Below are 20,811 nucleotides of genomic sequence, written 5' to 3'. Positions count from 1 at the left end.
GTGTCCTCCAGAGGGGAGGTCTCTAGGCCAGGGAAAGTGCCAGCACGTTGGTCCAGGGGTCCTCAGTAGAAGTTGTTAGTTGAACTGATTTGGGGTTCCATTTGTAAGACCATCTGTAGCTTGATGGCCTCAATTCTAGAGGAAACAAATTTGACAAGCAGGTTAAAAATACAGGGTCCAAAGGCAAGTAATAACAAGATGGCTGACACGGGACCTAGAAAGGGGAGAAGCCATGTTGCCCAACTCCAGAGGTTGGTATAAGAATTTGAAAGGCATCTGATTTCAGAAGCCTTTTCCTGTAAACGCTGGGCGGCATCTCGTACTATCCCCGACTGGTTAGTGTAAAAACAACACTCTTTCCCTAAGAAGGTGCAGAGTCCTTCTTTCTCAGCAGTGAGGAGGTCTAGTTCTCGGCAGTTTTGGAGAGTTACTGCTGCCAAAGAGTCTATTTGGGATTGTGAAGTAAGAATAGATTTCGTTATTTCTTGCAAACTGTCTGAGAGGCAGATATGGGTCGACATTCCACTTAAGAAAAATATGCCTTGGCTGGGTAGACAGAAATTTACCCTGGCTTTTAAAGGAGTAGGGTACACTGTTTTTTCTTTACTACTTCCATCTCTCCCCTTCTCCCTTCGACTTCTTCTTTGTCTCTTCCTCTCTTTTTAACTCTCTTTTTGACTTTCTGTGTCTGTCCCTCCTTCTGACTCCTTTTCTTTGTCTCTGTTTCTGACTCCCTCTTTGACTTTCTGTCTCTCTGTCTCTTCCCCTCTCTGTCTCTTTCTCTTTGTCTTTCCCTCTTTCCTTCTTGTTGGTCTTTCCCTACCTCTGCCAGCTGCTTATGCTGCTGTTCTCCCCTCTTCTTCCCATTTTGATTGCTTTGGCAGTGTAAGAGTGCCACCTCCTTGTGTTTTTGCATTGTGTGCAATAACTCTATAATTTCCTTGTGGTATTTAATGGGGGCTCCCCCAGAGGTTAGGAACTCCCTCTCTTTCCATATTGCAGCATGGGCATGTAGGATTAGATAAGCATACTTGCTATCTGTATACACATTTATTCTTTTTCCCTTTCCCAGTTCTAAGGCTCGGGTAAGTGCCACTAGTTCTGCTAACTGGGCACTGGTCCCTGGGGGAAGAGGCTTACTTTCAAGTATGGTGACATCACTAACTATGGCATAACCTGCCCTTCGTATCCCATTCTCCACAAATGAACTTCCATCAGTATATAGGTTAAAGTCAAGATTAGTTAAGGGGACTTCTAAGAGATCATCTTGGGCAGCATAAGTCTGGACTATAATTTGTTGGCAGTCATGCTCGATTGGTTCCCCATCCTCTGGGAGAAAAGTGTCAGGGTTGAGGGCCACACACGTGCATTTTTGAAACACCGGTCCCTCAAGGAGGAGTACCTGGTATCTAAGTAGGCGGTTGTCTGATAGCCATAAACTTCCTTTGGCACCTAGTATGCCATTTACATCATAAGTAGTCCAGACGGTGAGATCTTTTCCTTGTATTATTTTAATAGCCTCTGACACTAAGGTGGCCACTGCTGCAACTACCCTTAAACAGTGAGGCCAGCCTTTTGCTACTACATCAATTTCCTTACTTAGGTATGCCACTGGTTGTGGGGTTGTCCCACGAGTCTGAGTAAGGACTCCAAGAGCTATCCCGGCTCTCTCTGTGACATATAAAGAGAAGTTGTGTCCTGTGGGAAGGCTTAAACCTGGAGCTTGTACTAGGGCCTGCTTTAAGGTTTTGAAGGCTGTTTCTGCCTCTGGTTCCCATTCTACTAGATGAGTATTTGCCCTCTGTGTTTCCTTGATTAGTGTATAGAGGGGCCTGGCTATCTCGCTGTATCTGGGGATCCATAGTCAGCAAAAGCCAGTAATTCCAAGGAACCCCCTCAACTGTTTTAATGTCTTAGGGTGAGGATAAGCCAGTATAGGCTATATTCATTCCTTGCTGAGGGCTCTGGTCCCTCTGGCTAAGATTAGGCCTAGATATTTGACATGCTGTAGGCAAAGCTGGGCCTTTGACCTAGACACCTTGTACCCTTGATTAGCTAGAAAGTTCAAAAGATCTAGAGTAGCCTGCTGGCACGAGGCTTCTAAACTGGTAGCCAGAAGTAAATCATCCACATATTGAAGGACCAGAGTGCCTGGAATTGAGAAGTGGCCTAGATCTTGGGCCAGTGCCTGACCAAACAGATGAGGGCTATCCCTAAACCCTTGGGGCAAGACCATCCACGTAAGTTGGGACATGTGGTCTGTGGGATCCTCAAAAGCAAAGAGGAACTGGGAATCAGAGTGCAGGGGAATATAGAAGAAGGCATCCTTGAGGTCCAGAACTATGAACCATTCTGCTTCCTCTGGTATTTGAGAGAGCAGGATATAGGGGTTGGGTACAACTGGATATAGAGGAATTACTGCCTCATTAATGAGTCTAAGATCTTGCACTACTCTCCAATGACCGTTTGGTTTTTGTACTCCTAGAATTGGGGTGTTGCAGGGACTGCTGCATTTCCTTACTAAGCCTTGAGCTTTCAAATGTTTAACAATATTCTGTAATCCTTTATGAGCTTCAGGCCTTAAAGGATATTGCCTTTGATAAGGAAAAGTGGTGGGATCTTTTAACCTGATTTGGACTGGGCAGGCATTTTTTGCCCTTCCAAATTGTCCTTCCAATGCCCAGACTTCAGGGTTGATTCCCTCCTCAAGTAGGGGACAACAAATGGGTAACTTGTTCCCCATATTCATGCAGATAATAGCTCCAGCCTTGGCTAATATATCCCTCCCTAATAAGGGTGTGGGACTTTCAGGCATAACAAGAAAGGCACGTGAAAAGAGCAAAGTCTCCCAATTACAACTGAGAAGGTGGGAGAAATACCTGGTTACAGGCTGTCCCAGGATTCCTCAGATGGTAATGGACCTTGAGGACAGTCGTCCAGGACAGGAGATTAACAATGAGAAGGCTGTGCCAGTGTACAGGAGGAAGTCAATTTCCTGGCCCTCAATAGTTAAACATACCCGGGGCTCAGTGAGGGTGATGACATGAGCTGGCGCTTGCCCCAGGCACCCTCAATCCTGTTGTTGGATCATCTGTTTGGGGGCTTCTGACCCAGGGAAACTTTGTCCTGTGGGGCAGTGCACCTTCCAGTGATTTCCTCGGCATAGTGGACATGGATGGGGGGCAGCTTGTTTCTCATTGGACAATCTTTTTTAAAGTGTCCTAGTAAACTACACTGATAACAAGCCCTACCAGGTGATTGGCCTGCTCCATTTTCTGTCTTCTCTGAACCACCAAGGTTTGTTTGTCTGAGGGCCATGACTAAGGCTGCGGACTTTCTCTGATCTTGCTTTTCCTTTCGGGCCTGTTCCTCTTGGTCCCTATTATAGAACACCGAGGTTGCCAGGTTTAGTAATACCTCTAGATTTTGTTCAGGGCCCAGGGCTTGCTTTTGGAGCTTCCTCCTGATATCTGTGGCTGATTGGGTAATAAACTTATCCTTTAGAATCAATTGACCTTGGAGTGATTCAGGTGACAGGGGAGTATATTTTCTTAAGGCCTCTCATAGCCACTTGAGGAAGGCAGAAGGATTTTCTTCCTTTCCCTGAGTTATGGTGGACATTATAGAATAATTCATGGGCTTTTTTCTAATTCTCCTTAGTCCTTCTAGAACACAGGTCAACAGATGTTTATGACTCCAGTCCCCATGATCTGAGTCAAGGTCCCAGTGGGGATCCATACTGGGGATGGCTTGCTGACTGGTAGGGAATTTGTCCCTTTCTTCGGCTGTCATTCTATCATTTACTCGACTAAGATACCAGGTATCTCCAAACTCTCAGGCTGCAGCTAAAGCCGCATTCTTTTCATTAAAGGCCAGCGTTTGATCTAACAGTAGCGTGACATCTCTCTAAGTGAGGTCAAAGGTTTGCCCTAGACCCTGTACGACATCTATGTACCTATCAGGATCATCTGAAAACTTCCCCAGGTCTGCCTTGATCTGTTTTAAATCAGAGAGGGAGAAGGGGACATGTACCCGGGTTGGGCCAAATTCCCCTCCCTCTACAGCTTGAAGGGGACATAACCGATAGCCTAGGGGGTTTTGTGGTCCTTTGGAGATTTCTTTGCTTATTTCCTTCTGGGCAGGGGAGATTAGAGGAGGATTATCATTAATAAGAAGGGGAGCTATAGGAGGATAAGATATGGGGGTAAGCTGAGAGGTCCTCCTGTGGGATGTAAATTGCAAGTTTGCATAGTTGTGTGTTCTCCCTCAATGAAAAGAAAGCTTGGACATAAGGTATTTCACTCCATTTGCCTTCCCACTTACAGAAAAGGTCAAGCTGCAGGATAGTATTGTAATTTGTGCTTCCCTCAGGTGGCCATTTTTCCCATCAGAGAGAGAATACTGGGGCCAAGTCGTAGTGCAGAAACAAAATGAGCCACCTCTTTTTCAGGGTTTATAGGTCAAATTGGTCCCAATGGCTTAGGATGCATTTCAAGGGTGATCCTGTTGATGCCTGAGTGTTTCCCATCTGAAAGACAAAACCACCCATGGTTTTGGTTTGTTTTGTTTCTTCCCCCTGCCCAAGAACCCGCAACGGACCCTGGACCCTGCTGATCGGAATAGTTGCACTCACCAACACAGCAGCAGAAACAACCCCTGCCCAAGAACCCACAACAGTCCCTGGACCCTGCTGATTGGAATAGTTGTGCTCACCGATGCAGCAGCAGAAACAACCCCTGCCCCAGAACCCACAACGGTCCCTGACCCTACTGATCAGAATAGTTGCGCTCACCGACGCAGCAGCAGAAACACTAGTTTTCCTCCCGGACCACAGGGAGGACCAAGGAAGGTTGGATTTAGTAGTCCCTACTGACGCATTCTCAAAAACCTGCACCCTTGCCTGTCCCCTAGACCACAAGGAGGACTGACCAAGAAAAATTGGATTTATTGGCCCTTACTGATGCATTCTCGAAAACCTGTTAGAGTCCTAAGCATTCTCCTGTTAGTACTGGGACTTTACCCCTTTCCTATAAAGATGTTATGCCCCAAAAATGAAGTGGAAGGCCATACCCTGAGGGAGGGAAGGGATCTCCAGGGTTGGAAGAGTGACACCTTTTGTCTTCATTTATATGAGTAGGAAGGATACAATTTCTGAGGCTCCCCATATCCTAGCTTCAGGAACAGCTTTTGTTGGGCCTGTTAGTCTGAGGAGGGATCCTAAATTCCAGGTAGTCCCCACTATGACGGAGCTTTGGGCAAAAATTATGTCTTTCTGATTGGTGAGCCCAGGTGCCTAAAGAAGGTAACAGAGTCCTGGAGTTTATACTAGAAATCATTCTTATAGGAGAAACTAGAAAAGCACCAGAGACAGGTAGCAAGTTTTAGAAGGAGGACTAACCTCAGAGAAGAGAGGTGAGAGGAAGTTTGTCTTGCAGGCATTAGGACCCAAGGGGCAAGGGTCAGGATAGATAGGATAGATGGGTGAGTCTTGCTTGGGCGACATGCATTTGAGAGTTCCGCTCATGGCTGCAGGGTCAACCAACTTGTTGTCGGGACCCCGGAGCTGCACGGCTTTCCTCTCTGTCGATCCTCAGCTCAGCCCAGAAGTACAGGAAAAGTGGAAGCTGGTTCTAGGCAAACCAACGGTCCCAACTCCAAAGAGTTGGGGGTTGTTAGAGAGCCCTTTCCCAGAAAGCCTGGCATCCGTGTCTTTAGTCCGGCAGCCGCGCTAGTTGCTTTTAACTGGCCGACAGGTGCCCGGTATTTAGCCCCCGAATTCTAAGGAAAGATAGGACAGAATAGCAAGTGAAAGGCGTCTGATGGTACTCACTGCTTGGTGATAGGCAATTGTCTCACCGCTCGGCAATAGGCGATGGTCTCACCACACGGTGATTGTCATACCACTGGGCGATAGGCAAAAGTCCCTTCGTGGTCGCCAAAATGTGTCCGGAATTGGTGGGTTCTTGGTCTCACTGACTTCAAGAATGAAGCTGCAGACCCTCACGGGGAGTGTTACAACTCTTAGGGTGGCGCGTCGGGAGTTTGTTCCTTCTGATGTTCGGATGTGTTTGGAGTTTCTTCCTTCTGGTGGGTTCGTGGTCTCGCTGGCTCAGGAGTGAAGCTGTGGACCTTTGCAGTGAGTGTTACAGCTCTTAAGGTGGCACGTCTGGAGTTGTTCATTCCTGCCGGTGAGTTCGTGGTCTCGCTGGCTTCAGGGGTGAAGCTGCAGACCTTCACAGTGAGTGTTACAGCTCATAAAGGCAGTGTGGACCCAAAGAGTGAGCAGCAGCAAGATTCATTGCAAAGAGTGAAAGAACAAAGCTTCCACAGTGTGGAAGGGGACCCAAACAGGTTGCCACTGCTTGCTCGGGCAGCCTGCTTTTATTCCCTTATCTGGCCCCACCCACATCCTGCTGATTGGTAGAGCCGAGTGGTCTGTTTTGACAGGGTGCTGATTGGTGCATTTACAATCCCTGAGCTAGACACAGATGTTCTCCAAGTCCCCACCAGATTAGCTAGATACAGAGTGTCACCACACAAATGTTCTCCAAGTCCCCACCAGAGTAGCTAGATACAGAGTGTCAATTGGTGCATTCACAAACCCTGAGCTAGACACAGGGTGCTGATTGGTGGATTTACAATCCCTTAGCTAGACATAAAGGTTCTGCAAGTCCCCACCAGACTCAGGAGCCCCGCTGGCTTCACCCAGTGGATCCCGCACCAGGGCTGCAGGTGGAGCTGCCTGCCAGTCCTGCTCCCTGTGCCTGCACTCCTCAGCCCTTGGGTGGTCGATGGGACTGGGTGCTGTGGAGCAGGGGGTGGCACTCATCAGGGAGGCTCGGGCAGCACAGGAGCCCACGGAGAGAGGGGGAGGCTCAGGCATGGCGGGCTGCATGTCCTGAGCCCTGCCCCGTGGGAAGGCAGCCAAGGCCCGGTGAGAAATTGAGCACAGCAGCTGCTGGCCCAGGTGCTAAGCCCCTCGGTGCCCGGGGCTGGCAGGGCCGGCTGGCCACTACGAGTGCGGGGCCCACCGAGCCCACGCCCACCTGGAACTCACGCTGGCCCGCAAACACCGTGGCACAGCCCCAGTTCCCACCCGCGCCTGTCCCTCCACACCTCCCCACAAGCTGAGGGAGCCGGCTCTGGCCTTGGCCTGCCCAGAAAGGGGCTCCCACAGTGCAGCGGCAGGCTGAAGGGCTCCCCAAGTGCCGCCAAAGTGGGAGCCCAGGCAAAGGAGGCACCGAGAGTGAGTGAGGGCGCACACTGTTGCCTCTCAATACCACTTCACATCTACTACAATGACCATAATTTTTATTTAAAAAAAGAAAAATAACAAGTGTTGGTGAAGCTGTGGAAAAATCGAGACCATGCCATTTTACACCGTACAATGTAAAGTGTAAAATGTAAGTGTACATTTTACCATGTACAGTGTAAAACGGTACACTACAAATGGTAGAAACAGTTTAGTGGTTGCTCTAAAAGTTAAACACGTATTTACTATATGACCCCCACAATTCCACCCCAGATGCATATGCAAAAGAATTGAAAACAGGGATTCAAACAGATACTTATATGTCAATGTTCATAGCAGAATTGTTCACAACCCAAATGGAGAAGTATCGATCAACAGAGAAATAGATTTTAAAATAAGCTATATGCATACAATGAAATGCTATTCAGACCTAAGAAGAAATGAAGTTCTGATACTTGCTACAGCATGAATTAATCTTGAAAACTTTATGCTAAGTGCAATAATCCAGACACAAAAAGACAAGTATTATGTGATTCCACTTATGTGAAATATACTATATAGAATGGGCAAATTCATAGAGACAGAAATTAATCAAAGGTTACCAGTGGCTAGAGAAGGGCAGAATGGGGAATTATTGCTTAATGGTTTGTTGAAGTCGAGTAAAAAATTAAAGACAAATCTCTAAATATAAAACGTTTTATTTGGGAAGCAAGAATTTCATTTCAGGGCATACACACAGACAGGGTGGTCTTTGCTATGTCTAAAGAACAAAGAGAAGGTTGGCGGTTTTATAAAAAGAAGAAATGTTATGTATTGTTCTTCAGGAAAATTCATTGGCACCTAGTTTTGGGGAGCTGGTAAGCTCTGAATAAGTGATGGGTGTGGGTAAAACTATTCTTAGAGTCACAGCAGCCTGTTTCAGTAGATATTGAATAAAACTGGCTTCAGGTTGGAGCAGGCAGTTTCAGCAGCCACGCTTGCAGAGAATAACATTCTTGAAGAAATGTTATGTGCCCTGGGTGCTTTTTTCTTTCTGGCTTCTGAACTCTGTTTTAGCTGGGTATGACAAGAATGACCAAATTCTTTCAGCTTTCACAGATTAGTTTCTTTTTGTTGTGATGAAATAATTTAGAAATAGCCAATAATGATATTTGCATAACATTATAAAAGTACTTAATGCCAATGAATTGTACACAATAATTGTGAAAATGGTAAAGTTTATGTTATATATTTTAGCGCACTAAAAACAGGTTAGAAAAAAAATATCTCCCACGAATAGATTCTGGATACCTGAGTGCTGAGAACATTTTAGACAGAAAATATTATGTTGTGTGTCCACCTCTTATTTATTCTCAGGTTTTGATGAAAAGAATGAGAAAAACTTTTAAAATTATAAAGTTATCCAAACTCCTTTATATATGTATTGCCAGTGTGAATGGAAACATATTCAATTTAATGGAGAATGGAGGGTAATTTGGACAACATCTGATAAAAATTACAAGCACAAATGTGCTTATTTGGCAATTCTGTTTGTAGGACTTAAACTCACAAATAAAGATATTCATTGATCAGTGTCTGTAACAGAAAAAAAGGAAATAATCTAAATATCCATAGAGAGGGGAATGGTTACATAAAATAGAAAACTTGCATACAACCTACAATGAAATACTCTGCTATCTTAAAAAGAAATAATGGGGAAACACTTTGTATCATGATAGAAAACAATCTCCAAAATGAATTGTAACAAAAGCACAATGCAAAGAATATGTATAGTATGTTTCTGTGCATGTATATAATTTCTTACAGAGGCCTAGAGAACTTTTAGGTAACTAAATAAGAGATTACTAACAGTTTCCTCCAGGGAGGGAACTTGGGTGAAACAGGGATGGGGTGGGAGGGAGACTTGGACTACAACTTCTTGAGTATCTTTTGAATCTTGGACCATGTGAATGTAGTGAATGTATTCCCTATAAATAGAAAAATGTTACAACATATAATAATCTTTTCAATTCATCCATTGTAGAAAAACCATGTCCCATTGTTCCTCCTACTTATAACGAGACTTACCATTTATTTAGCTGATGAACAATCACTCAGCTTTTACTTTGGAACATTTTTCTCAAGATGTGCATCGTTGACAATTTAGGGCTGTATCCTTCTTTATTATTCCAGGCAGTCCTGTGCATTGTAGGAAGTTTGCCAGCATCCCTGACCTCTACCTACTAGATGTCAGTAGCATCCTCATTCCCTGTTTTGATAAAGAAACATGTCTCTAGGCATTGTCAAATGTACCCCAGGAAGCAAACTCCCCCCAGTCTAGCACTACTGCCTTGAGATAGATCATGTGTGGCGTTGAATCCAGTACCTGGCTTAAGAAAATGCTCAATAAAGGGTAATTGTGATGGAAAGAAAAAGAATGGCTTTTGCAAAAACAGCAGCAAAGCTACTAAGCAATAAAGAAAAGGCTTTTTTTTTTTTTCCTTTGAAAACTATCACTGCAAGGAATTTTAGTCTCTGGATGAGAAATAGACAAAGTGAGAACCATTTCTCAATTAAGAAAATGCTTTTGGGTAGAAAAGATTTTTAGGAAGACTATAGTAATAATGATAAGGTTTCCTCATTTGTGGACATTTCTTGGTTCTTCCCCTAACATTTTCACAATATAATGTAGAGGATCTTCTGTAGTCATCATAATTCTTGGATTCCCAGGAAATCTTTTAATATAAAAATAGGGTTTCTCCATCTGTCTATAGCACCACCATTGAGATCTTTCTTTGGTATTAATAATACATTATTTTAACATTTATAATATTCTCCCCAAGATTAGCATATCAGATGATTCAAAGTTAACATGACCCACCATGGAAAAGTTTGCTACATTGACTGTCTATCAATAAAATACAGTTGGTAAAACTCTGGAATATCAATATTTCTTTTTATCATAAGTAGTAAATATAATCCATCCCCAAAAATCACCCAAAATAATCAAGTGGGGATGTTTTAGAGTCTAAAATATCACATGTGAAAGGAATGGAAGTTGTTGGATAATTTTTACCATTTCTTTTCCTGTTACTACCACATCTATTTGCACCCCATGAAGCCCTTGGTATCAGGAATAATAGTGAACATAATCTACCTTATACTTTATAGAAGTCTGTTACAATGTTTTCGTGACTTGGTTTGGTGTTTTTTTAGTTAAGTAAACAAATGTGTATGTTTATGTAATTTGGATGAAAACATTTCATCAACATTTTTAAAGGAAAAGGTTTTATGATATATTACATTTATACATATTTATAGGTACATGTAAAATTTTGTACATGCATTGTATGTGTAATAATCAAGTCAGGATACTTAGGGTATTCACCACCATAGTATTTTTCATCTCTGTGTGTTGGCTGCATTTCAGTTCCTCTCGTCTAGCTATTTTGAAAAATGCAATTCATTGTTGTTAACTATAGTCACCCTACTCTGCTATCAAACAAGAATTCATTCCTTCTACCTAACTGTTATTACTCTATTTGAATAGCAATAAATGTAGATACTAGAGTTTAGATGTTTGTAATAGAGTTATGTTGATTTTATCAGTGTTTCTTGTCACTGATTACTCTGCGAAAATGTTAAGAGGAGATACACTATTGCTTTCTGATCTATTTCATAGCCTCTGCACAGCTGAGGTATTTGTTAAACCCAAAGTATTCAGATTATCTGTATATCTTAATAGAGTGTCCACTTACAATTCAATATATACACATTCTAATCTCATTCATCTCCAAATTCAACTATTGAACACTGTTAGTATTCAAACCTTTGCTTCTTATTTTTAACATTACTTCATTTAAAAAAGAAAGAAAGAGGCTGAGCCTGGTGGCTCATGCCTGTAATCCCAGCACTTTGAGAGGCCGAGGCGGGCAGATCACAAGGTCAGGAGTTCGAGACCAGCCTGGCCAATATGGTGAAACCCCGTCTCCACTAAAAATGCAAAAATTAGCTGGGCGTGGTGGCCTGTGCCTGTAGTCCCAGCTACTCGAGAGGCTAAGGCAGGAGAATCACTTGAACCCAGGAGGCAGGGGTTGTAGCAAGCTGAGATCACGCCACTCAACTCCAGCCTGGGAGACAGAGCGAGACTCCGTTTAAAAAAAAAAAGGAAAGAAAGAAAATATCTTGCCCTTTATTTGTTTCTTGTAGCTACTATAAGAAACGGACACAAACTATGTGGCCTTAAACAACAGAAATTTATTATCTCACAGCTCTGGAAACCAGAAGTCTGAAATCAAGATGTTATGTAGGCAGGCTGCACTCTCTCCAGAAGTCCTGAGGAAAAATCCATTACTGCCTCTTCCAGCGTCTGCCAACTGAGGGCATTCCTTGCTGTTCCTTGGCTTGTGGTTGCATCATTCCAGGTTTTGTTGCTATCTTCACATTACCGTTTCCCCTGAGTCTCCAATCATTCACTCTCTCTGATTCTCTCTTATAAGAACATTTGTGAGCCAGGCATGGTGGCTCACACCTGTAATCCCAGCACTTTGGGAGGCCAAGGTGGGTGGATCACTTGAGGTCAGGAGTTCAAGACCAGTCTGGCCAACATGGCAAAACCCCGTCTCTACTAAAAATATAAAAATTAACCAGGCATGATGGCATGCGCCTGTAGTCCCAGCTACTCAGGAGGCTGAGGCAGGAGACTTGCTTGAACCCAGGAAGCAGAGGTTGCAGTGAGCTGAGACTGTGCCATTGCACTCCAGCCTGGGCAACAGAGTGAGACTCTGTCTCGACAAAAAACAAAAAAAACAAAAAAAACACTTGTGATGACATTCAGGACACTCCCAAATAACCCAGGATGATCTCTTCATCTCAAAAAACTTTAACTTAATCGCATTTGCAAAGACCCTTTTCCAAATAAAGTAACATTTACAGATTCTAAGAATTAGGATATAGAAATACCTTTGAGGGGGCCATTTTTCTACCATATGCTAGACATCAGCATATGAAAACCAAAATGTTACCAAAATCAAATTTCAATTGAGACACCACAAAAAATTTTTGCTATTCAGCTGTATAATTGCAAAACCTATGAGTATTAGTTTATTCTTAATGTGCAAGTCAAAACATATTCTTAATGCAGATATTTAAAGAGTTTAGATTTGATGAGAAAGCAAGAAGAAACATCCAAACAACAACAAAAAACCCCTGAATATATAAAAGAGATCACTTTCCTGAGGTATGCTATTATGAATCCAATCTGAGGTTTATACTATATCTAGGTCACAACTATTTCTTTATCTACTTTCCAAAGGAAACTGTGTTAATTTACGTTTTCAAATGAAATATCCCATGGTAGCATATTTTTCAAATATATCTTGACTCCTGAATTCAGCTTTAATTTACATATTTATATATACATATACGTATATATATGTGTATTTGTGTGTGTGTGTAAGTGAGTATTCCATGTCTTTTCTCAGGACTAAGTAGGAATAAACTTGGCACCAAGGTTTACACATAAGACATGGTTATAAATAAAATGGAGGTAGAGATGCTACTGCATGGATCTCTGATTTCCCAACATATTATTTCTTATACAAAATAATTGAACATTGGGCAATATGAGAGAATATAAGGGTTTCAAATGTCAATGAAAATGTATAAGTTCCTTTATGTATCAGGAAACTCAGAGAGGTTTAAGTAAATTGCCCAGAGGTTTAAGTAAATTGCCCGAACATAGACAGCTAGTTAGGTTGAGAGTTGGGTCTATCATTACGAGCATATTGACTGTTCTCGCCACTTCATATTAATGAGCAGATGTGCTAAAGGATGAACCTTTCACACAGGGAGAGCAGATAGAATTGTCACTGGGCTGTGGGTAGAGCAGACAGCAGGTAAAGAAAAATGGTTTGTCTAAGAAACAGTTCCACTGGCCTGTTTGGTCCCACATCACCCAAGTACACTGGCTTCAGATCAGCATATGTGCATTGTGTGCATTATGCATCACTACTGTACTTACAGCTGAGGCTACCAGGGAGGAACCTGAGGAACAGAAGGCCAGAGAGAAAAACAGACACAAAACCAACAACTGTGGAATAATATAACATTACCTGATTTTTATGAGACCTCACCAGACCATGGAAACAAATGAAATCTCGTATTGTAGTAATGCAGCTTCTTGAACATCTTCAGTACCCACAGATCTCCCACCCCCCAGCCTGCAGAGAGTCCCACAATTGTAGATCACAGATGTTCCCAAATAAATCCACTCCCACAGCCCTGTCAGGCACTGTAATTCTCTTCCAGGTACCCTGCCAGGAACCTGCCACCAACACTACAGGGTGTGGTAGTATGCCTCCCTCTCCTTCCTGTTACTTGCTATTAACAAGGTCCAGAAAGGAGTGTTTGTGGGATCTCAACAGATTTTGCTTTCAGCTTTCCCTCCTTGCCTTTGCACTCATATAAGAGTTCAGTCCTAGTGATGGATATGACAGCAGCCTAGGAAGGTTCAGGCAGAGGACAGGAATTAGAGGAAAAAAGACCAAGGACATGCGGAGTGCAATTGATGGAAAGATTATGATTAAAGGAGACAGGAAGAAGGGAGTCCTCCATCTTAAGAGAACAGAGTGAGTGGTGGAGACACGGATACCTTCAGAAGTAAAGGAATTGAAAAGCTTTCCTGTCTCAGTTAGCTAAATAATTAGTCATTTGCTGCTAGTCAGAGATAGATTAGCTAACAAGAGACGAATAAGAAATGTACAATACCCTCATTAGAAATCAAAAAGAGGCCAAGCGTGGTGGCTCACACCTGTAATCCCAGCACTGTGGGAGGCCAACATAGGCAGATAGCTTGAGCACAGTAGTTTCAGGCCAGCCTGGGCAGCATAATGAGACCCTGTCCCTACAGAAAATACAAAAATTAGCCAGGCATAGTGATGTATGCCTGTAGTCCCAGCTACTTGGGAGTCTGAGGCAGGAGGATTGCATGTGATCAGGAGATTGAGACTACAGTGAGCTGCACTCCAGCCTGGGTGAAGGAGCAAGACCCTGTCTCAAAAAAAAAAAAAAAAAAAAATCAAAAAGGTATGACACAGCAGCCAATAGCATAGATTCTGGAGCTACAACGTACAGGTTTATAACCCAGCACTGTGATTTATGAACTTTGTGACCTTGAGCAAATTACTTAACCCCTAGGTGCCTCAATTTCCTCACCTATAAATGGGAAAAATGTTTCCATTTACCTCAGAGGGTGGCTGCTGTGTAATATTTTAAAGTACTTGAGATAATGCCTGGTCCATAATAAATGCTATATAAATGTTTATTAAATAAAGTAAATAATTCCATTATACAGTATTTGATTATAAGAAGCTATTGCTAATAATAAAAACATACCCCTGTGAAGGTCTCTGTCACTTTGAAACATGTTATTCCAGTCTGTCCTGATTGGTTGCGTTGCTTTTAATAGGAGGCAGGACAGAGCAGCCCAAAGGTACCAGGTGGTGAAATGGAATTTGCTAAAGAAGAGGAGCAAAAAAGCCAAAAATGGGAGAAAACATAGTTCCTTAGTTTGTTTCTTTGTTTCCTAGAAGCAACAAAGCTCAGCACTCAGAATTCCTTACTTTCCTTTTTGCCTCATAAGCCTGGAAACCAAGAAGTCCCAGCTTGTGTTCTATGTGTAAACTCATCCTGGCATTACTTGCTGTCTCTATTTGAATGCAGCCTTGAAGCTGGTGCACAAACCTGTCAGCTCTCATTAACACTAACCTATGCTGCTGATGCGGGTGCCCTGGCTATGCTTCCTCTGGTTCCAGTGAAAACTGACCTCTCAGAGAATGACAGTGTCTTTCCTTCTTACCCTCTGTGAGGACCTTCAGATTACAACAATTTTATTCACCTTCACCTCACCATCACCTATCACCTACATTTCTTATATAATAGGCATTCAATCATTTGTCTGTTGAATCAATAGATCTCTTTTCATTTGTATTTTAAATTATTTCCCTGAAAACTAATTTCTTTTATCCTTTATTGTGTTATCAATTTTTTCTTTTTTTCTTCTATTTTTTGCTATTTTACATTATATTTAAAGCTACCTTAAATCATTATTGGATTGAGACTTTATAAATAAAATTAACACAGATTATAGATTTTAGAGTTTATTAAATTTGCCTGTGGTCTTGAGCCTATGAGCCTTGCAATATTTAGTTTGCTATTTGTATAAAGCACTACAAAACATTCAAACCATTGTCTCTAACCATCAGTGATTTTTCTCTTTATATGAGATGTGGATTTTGGTTCCACTCAAATTTTATGTATCATCTTCTGGAAAAATTCCAAAATGTTTAGTGTAATTGTTTTTTATCAGAAACAACTCCAGGAATTATTATCTCTATTGTAAGAGTGCAAAACAAAGCAATTTTTTTCATCATCATGGTTACTTATTCAATTAAATTTTTCTCAATCTTTAAATTGAAAGTGCTGTTGTGGAAGCTATTTATAAGAAATTGACTTAAAGAAGGGCTAGTAACTCTTCTTTCAATCATTAAGCCTAGATTACAGATATTCATCATTTCTACCTATTTTTATATTGGTTGAATTTCTAAAAGTTTACATGTCTGGGTTATCTCCAAATTGAAAGTTTGCTTAGGGTAAGGTTTTAACTGTTCTTCTCTCCCTATAGGAAATTTTAAAGATGGGGGAGTCATGTTTGACAAAGGGTATAGAAAGGACAGATAGAAGGGGAAGTGTTGTACATGAAACCTCAGAAACCAAAAAAAAAAAAAAAAAAAAGACTAAATAAGCCAAGCCAAAGTATATTTAGACTGTGTGCTAGCTGGTAGAGAAACAACAAACCAAAGAGGTATTGATCCAAGACTCACCCAATGGATCACACTATAGCCTTTTTACACTTAGAGTGATAAGTATATTTACAACTTTGGCTCAGAGAGTGCTTCAGAAATTTAAATGTTTTACATCTCTAGTCATCTACTCTCTCTTCATATTTTTAATAAAAATGTGAAACTAGGATTATTACTGACTTCACTGGATTAAACATAATACAGTATAAATATCTTAACATTAAAATATTTTCTGTTTCTTCATAAATCTCAGTAAAATGCATTGTCAGGAAAATTATGTACTGCAAATAGTACCAACCATTCGGAAACTGAAGTATTATTAGAAAACAAAAAAACTACATACTTAATGTTAAGGCAATTTTATAAAAAGAATCCCTCACTGTAACATATCTTTGTAAAAAAAAAACTGGCAGGGACACACATGGCCTTTTCATTTACCACCTAATGTGAGTGAATCTCCACCTACCAATATCATCTGAATTACTTTTTGTTTAAATTTTGGTAAAGTGATCTGCTTGTTACCTAATTGAGGTTTTCCATATGGTCTTTTAACTTGAAAAAAAACCTTCATTCTTTCAAAATATGTGTGTGTGTGAGTTCAAATGTTTGAGATGAAAGGATCAGAAATCAATGTTTTAAGTCCTGAGTTTTGATTGATTACTCAGAGGAGTGAACACCCCTAAAACTACTAAAAACCAAATAAATTGAGTACATAATAAGTACTGGAAGTGGAGAATAAAATTAAATACTCTCGTATTTGTAAACTGAACATGTGTAGGTTTTAGGGTAATATTCTTAGAACTTACATTCACCATCAGAGTGAATTAGCCCAATCTAGAACTGTGAAATAATAGATTCCAAAAAGAAAAAGAATTTTTTTACTGAAATCTCAAACGAAATGGCAACAGTGAAGTTGAGCTTTTCAGCTTTCCTAATGCCCTTGTTCTAAGTGAATACCTAAATGCTGCTAAGAAATGTTCAAGAATCTCAGTGGCATGCTGGTTTTTAAGAATCATCTCTCAGGGGAAAAAAAAAGGGTGGGGTGGTGATTTGTAGCATTTGCCACTTTCCCTGGAATAAATACTTTTACCATGGCCTATATTTCAAGCTAACAATATGAATTCACTGAATGTGGCGTTTGGGAAAGATATGCAAAATTAGCTCTCACGAGCTAGTGCCAGGCTCCTCCAGCATCCCATTGACACTCATCATCATCATGTTCAGAGAGGTTAGAAATGAATGTCAGGTCAAAAAAACAGGAAGCTTTCTGGATGCAAATTTATATTTGTGTAATTGTAATTGTCATTATATGAATGCTTTTACCGGGTAAAGAAAACAAGAGAATTCTGGGCATTTACACATTTAGAGGCGCTACCAGGAGACCATGAAATCTAGAGAATATGCTGCGAGTCCCATTGCACGTGAATTGGATAGCGTAGTCGGAAAGAAAATCACAGTTCTTGGAAAATCTCCAGTATCTCGTGATGGCTGGTTGTATGTTCCCTTGACGACTGCTCTGTTTAATCAAGGGAGTAAGTGAAGCTTCTGCTTCAGTGGTCCTCAGGAATCATCACAGATCCTTTTTTAATATCAGTACATCACAGGAAAATGGCTTGGTTTTCTCTGTAATTTATTATAAAGTGTATTTGGGCTGTTTTGTCAGAGAGAAGTCTAACTAATATAATCTAAAACTAGTGACCGCCACATGACTATCATCCAGAGGCAGGAAGTGCTCAGAACAATCACTTATTAGAAGTCATGGAGTGCTTTTTATACAAAGCTGTTTGTATGGTCAGGCTGGCCAACTCTGTGATGATCTAAGCAAAAACAGGATGCTTTTTAAAAACAGTGTGTTTATATTGCTTTTGCTAGACAAAAGTCCTGACACTGTGGCTTTTATGCGTGATCCTTTTTTATACTGTTTAACATTTATTTTGTGCTGAGTTGCACAGACAATGTCAAGAAATATGGCTGTGTTGATAGGGCTATATGAAAACCATCCCACTTTTAGGAAACAGCATTTCCTTAAATTTGCTTACCCAGCCATGACAATCACACTGGATAAGTGAAGTGGTAAGGAAAGCTGTATGTCTCTGGACAGTTTCACCCATACTGCCTAATGTCTAATTTTTGAAATATATTTTCCATGTTTCCCTGTTACAAACAGGGAGCTAAAACAATAATGCTATCAATTAGATCTTGTTAGTCTTTGTAGGGATCGGATTCCTTTCAGTGCCTCCATCTCTGCCATGTACCTTTACTGCCATCTGCTGATACTGAGTCTCTGGGCTCCGAGTCTCCCATCCCAGCTATTCTCATGTAGAGCTGTCACTAGTCAGCTAAAACTTCTGGCTGAGCATGGAGATCATACTTGCTAACAACTGAACTTACCCTCTTTCTATCTTAAATGTAGCCTAAGAAGATTCTTTTAAATAAAAGTTCTGAGTTAATGCTTAATTCCTATGCTACTATTCACTTCAGAGCAATAGACTTACATTTATTCAGTATACATTAAGGCAAACTCTTATTGGTCAGAAATTCAAGTTATTAATCTGGAAATAATTAAAATCTGGAAGATAGACATTTTTGCATTCATTTTTAACATTTAACTGAGAAAATGAAAGGAAAGAAAGGAAAGGAGGGGAGGGGGTGAGGGGACAAGAGGAGAGGAGAGGAAAAATTTATTAGCAATGTTAATGCATGCCCAAAATCTAAAATAAACAAGCCAGTGTTATTGTTGGGTAATTGCCAAGCCTAAAGACAAGAGAAAAGAACATTTATGTTTTGCACCTGTGAAAGCATTCAGTATCATCATCAATTTTGCAATATTCCCTAGAAGCAGTTGGTGTTGTTCAGTTTTGTTACTGTTACATGATGGCTTCATGCTGCAATTATACATGAACTAGGTTTCGCACACCTTCAGCCCAGCAATAAGATACTGCTTTAAAGCATTTAATTTCATTATGGTTTGATGCCAGTAACTCATATAACCACCAGATTTGACAAATAAAACATAGGTACCTTAAAAAGAAAAAAAAAAATCCATACGTTCTATTTCTCTCTGGAAAAAAAAAAACAAACTACTTTACTTATGTGCTTTTGAAATATACCACTGGAAAAAAAAATATGAGACAGATGCATTCAAATGCCTATAGCACAAAACAAACCTGAGATAGAAAAGCCAAAGAAATTAGTCCTTCCAAATTTAAAGACTGCAAAATCATGAAGGCACTTCCAAATGGCTTGGTTAACTTTTTTTCATCCTACCTCTCACAAATTAAAGACAATTTTCTATGTACATGTCCCTTCAAAGGCAAGAACTTAGTTTGATCTTTCATTTTTGTGTTTTCTCATAATAAAAAAAGAAAATGTGGGATTTCAGGTCAAGATGACTCTGTAACTTCACACTTTTATGTGCTAGCAGTGATAGAAAAAATAAAGGAAGAAAACTGAAAACATGAAGGCAAGTTCAAAAACAAGACAAACATATCTTTAGACAAGAAATAGACAAATATGCAAAGCAGCAAAGAAGGTAAGAGTACATACTTGCTAAGATATAAATCTAGAAATGGAAAAGCTTATCTCCTGTAAGGTAAAAGGAACTAAAACTATTTGCTCAAAAAGATTTGCGAAAGATCTGATATAGATATAGGTTTATAAAGATAAATAAAATATATAAGGGAATATAAATATATTCATATATATATACTCAGAAAAAGAGAAAGGCTGCCATCTGGAATTCTGACTTTTAGCAAGCTGCCAGCCCAGGAAGAGAACAGAATGCAATCAAAGTATCATGACCTGAATTATGCCAAGCAGTCTGTCAGCTCTGTGAATGGACCTGTGAATATTTCCAGTATCATTGTAGGACAGAACTACCAAATACCTTTTAGCGAAGATTCCGGTTTCAGTGTCAAAAGATCAGGTACGTTTCTCATTCAGCAGGTAGGGTTGGGCACAGCAGAGGAACACAGGACATGAAGAATGGGAGTACACAAAAAGAGAGAAAAAGAAACATACCTCCCATTCAAAATGGGCCTGCACAGTACAATATCAGAACCCATAATGATACTGGAAAAGGAACCAAGAAAACCAACAATGGAACAGGAATCATTCTAGATAAGACAATTTTTATGAAAGGGCCTGAAAAAACTCTAAAGTATTTTTAAAACACTAGAAAGCATAAATGAAGGATAATTTTACTATTTAAAAAGAGAAATTACAGGCCACAGCCCTGTCCCCCTTCTCTCCACACCACCCCCCCCCCCAAACACACACACACAGCCAATGCCACCAGTGCAAATGCACACATGGAGGCTGGAAGCCCTGCACCTGCCAGCACCCTACCCCTGCCACACCACCACCACTGTCAGAGCAGCACCGCATCCCCAGTCTCGCCAGTACTCTGCCACGGTGCAGGCATGTGCAACTGAGCACAGATCCTGCTGCTGCCACCCCGACGCAGTGTTTGGCCAGCTCCCCTTCACCAGAGTGTCCTGGCCAGCGGACTGGAAATATCTCCGCCCTGCCAGCACAGCAGGTTCATAACCTCAAGGGGCCAGAGAGAAAAGCCAGGAGTCTGGTACCAGCCCCACCCCCCAGAGTTAGAGCACACAGCCCAGGAGTGCTGAGCTGAGCACTGGCCCCCTAAAACCTTCCAGAAATGAAGCCAGTTGACTGAACCCACTTTGTACCACAATCAAACCCCCAAGGAAATCA

General features: G+C 41.1%; 1 protein-coding gene across 1 annotated transcript in view; it reads left to right on the top strand.

The window, feature by feature from the left end:
- Positions 1-20,811, top strand: part of LOC100974207 (eyes shut homolog) — a 1,877,183-nt gene that overhangs the window by 1,579,754 nt on the left and 276,618 nt on the right. The gene's annotated exons all lie outside the window — the stretch shown is intronic.

This window comes from Pan paniscus, chromosome 5 (assembly GCF_029289425.2).
Source record: "Pan paniscus chromosome 5, NHGRI_mPanPan1-v2.0_pri, whole genome shotgun sequence".
Classification (NCBI taxonomy): Eukaryota; Metazoa; Chordata; class Mammalia; order Primates; family Hominidae; genus Pan; species Pan paniscus.
This window is presented reverse-complemented; position numbering and strand designations above follow the sequence as displayed.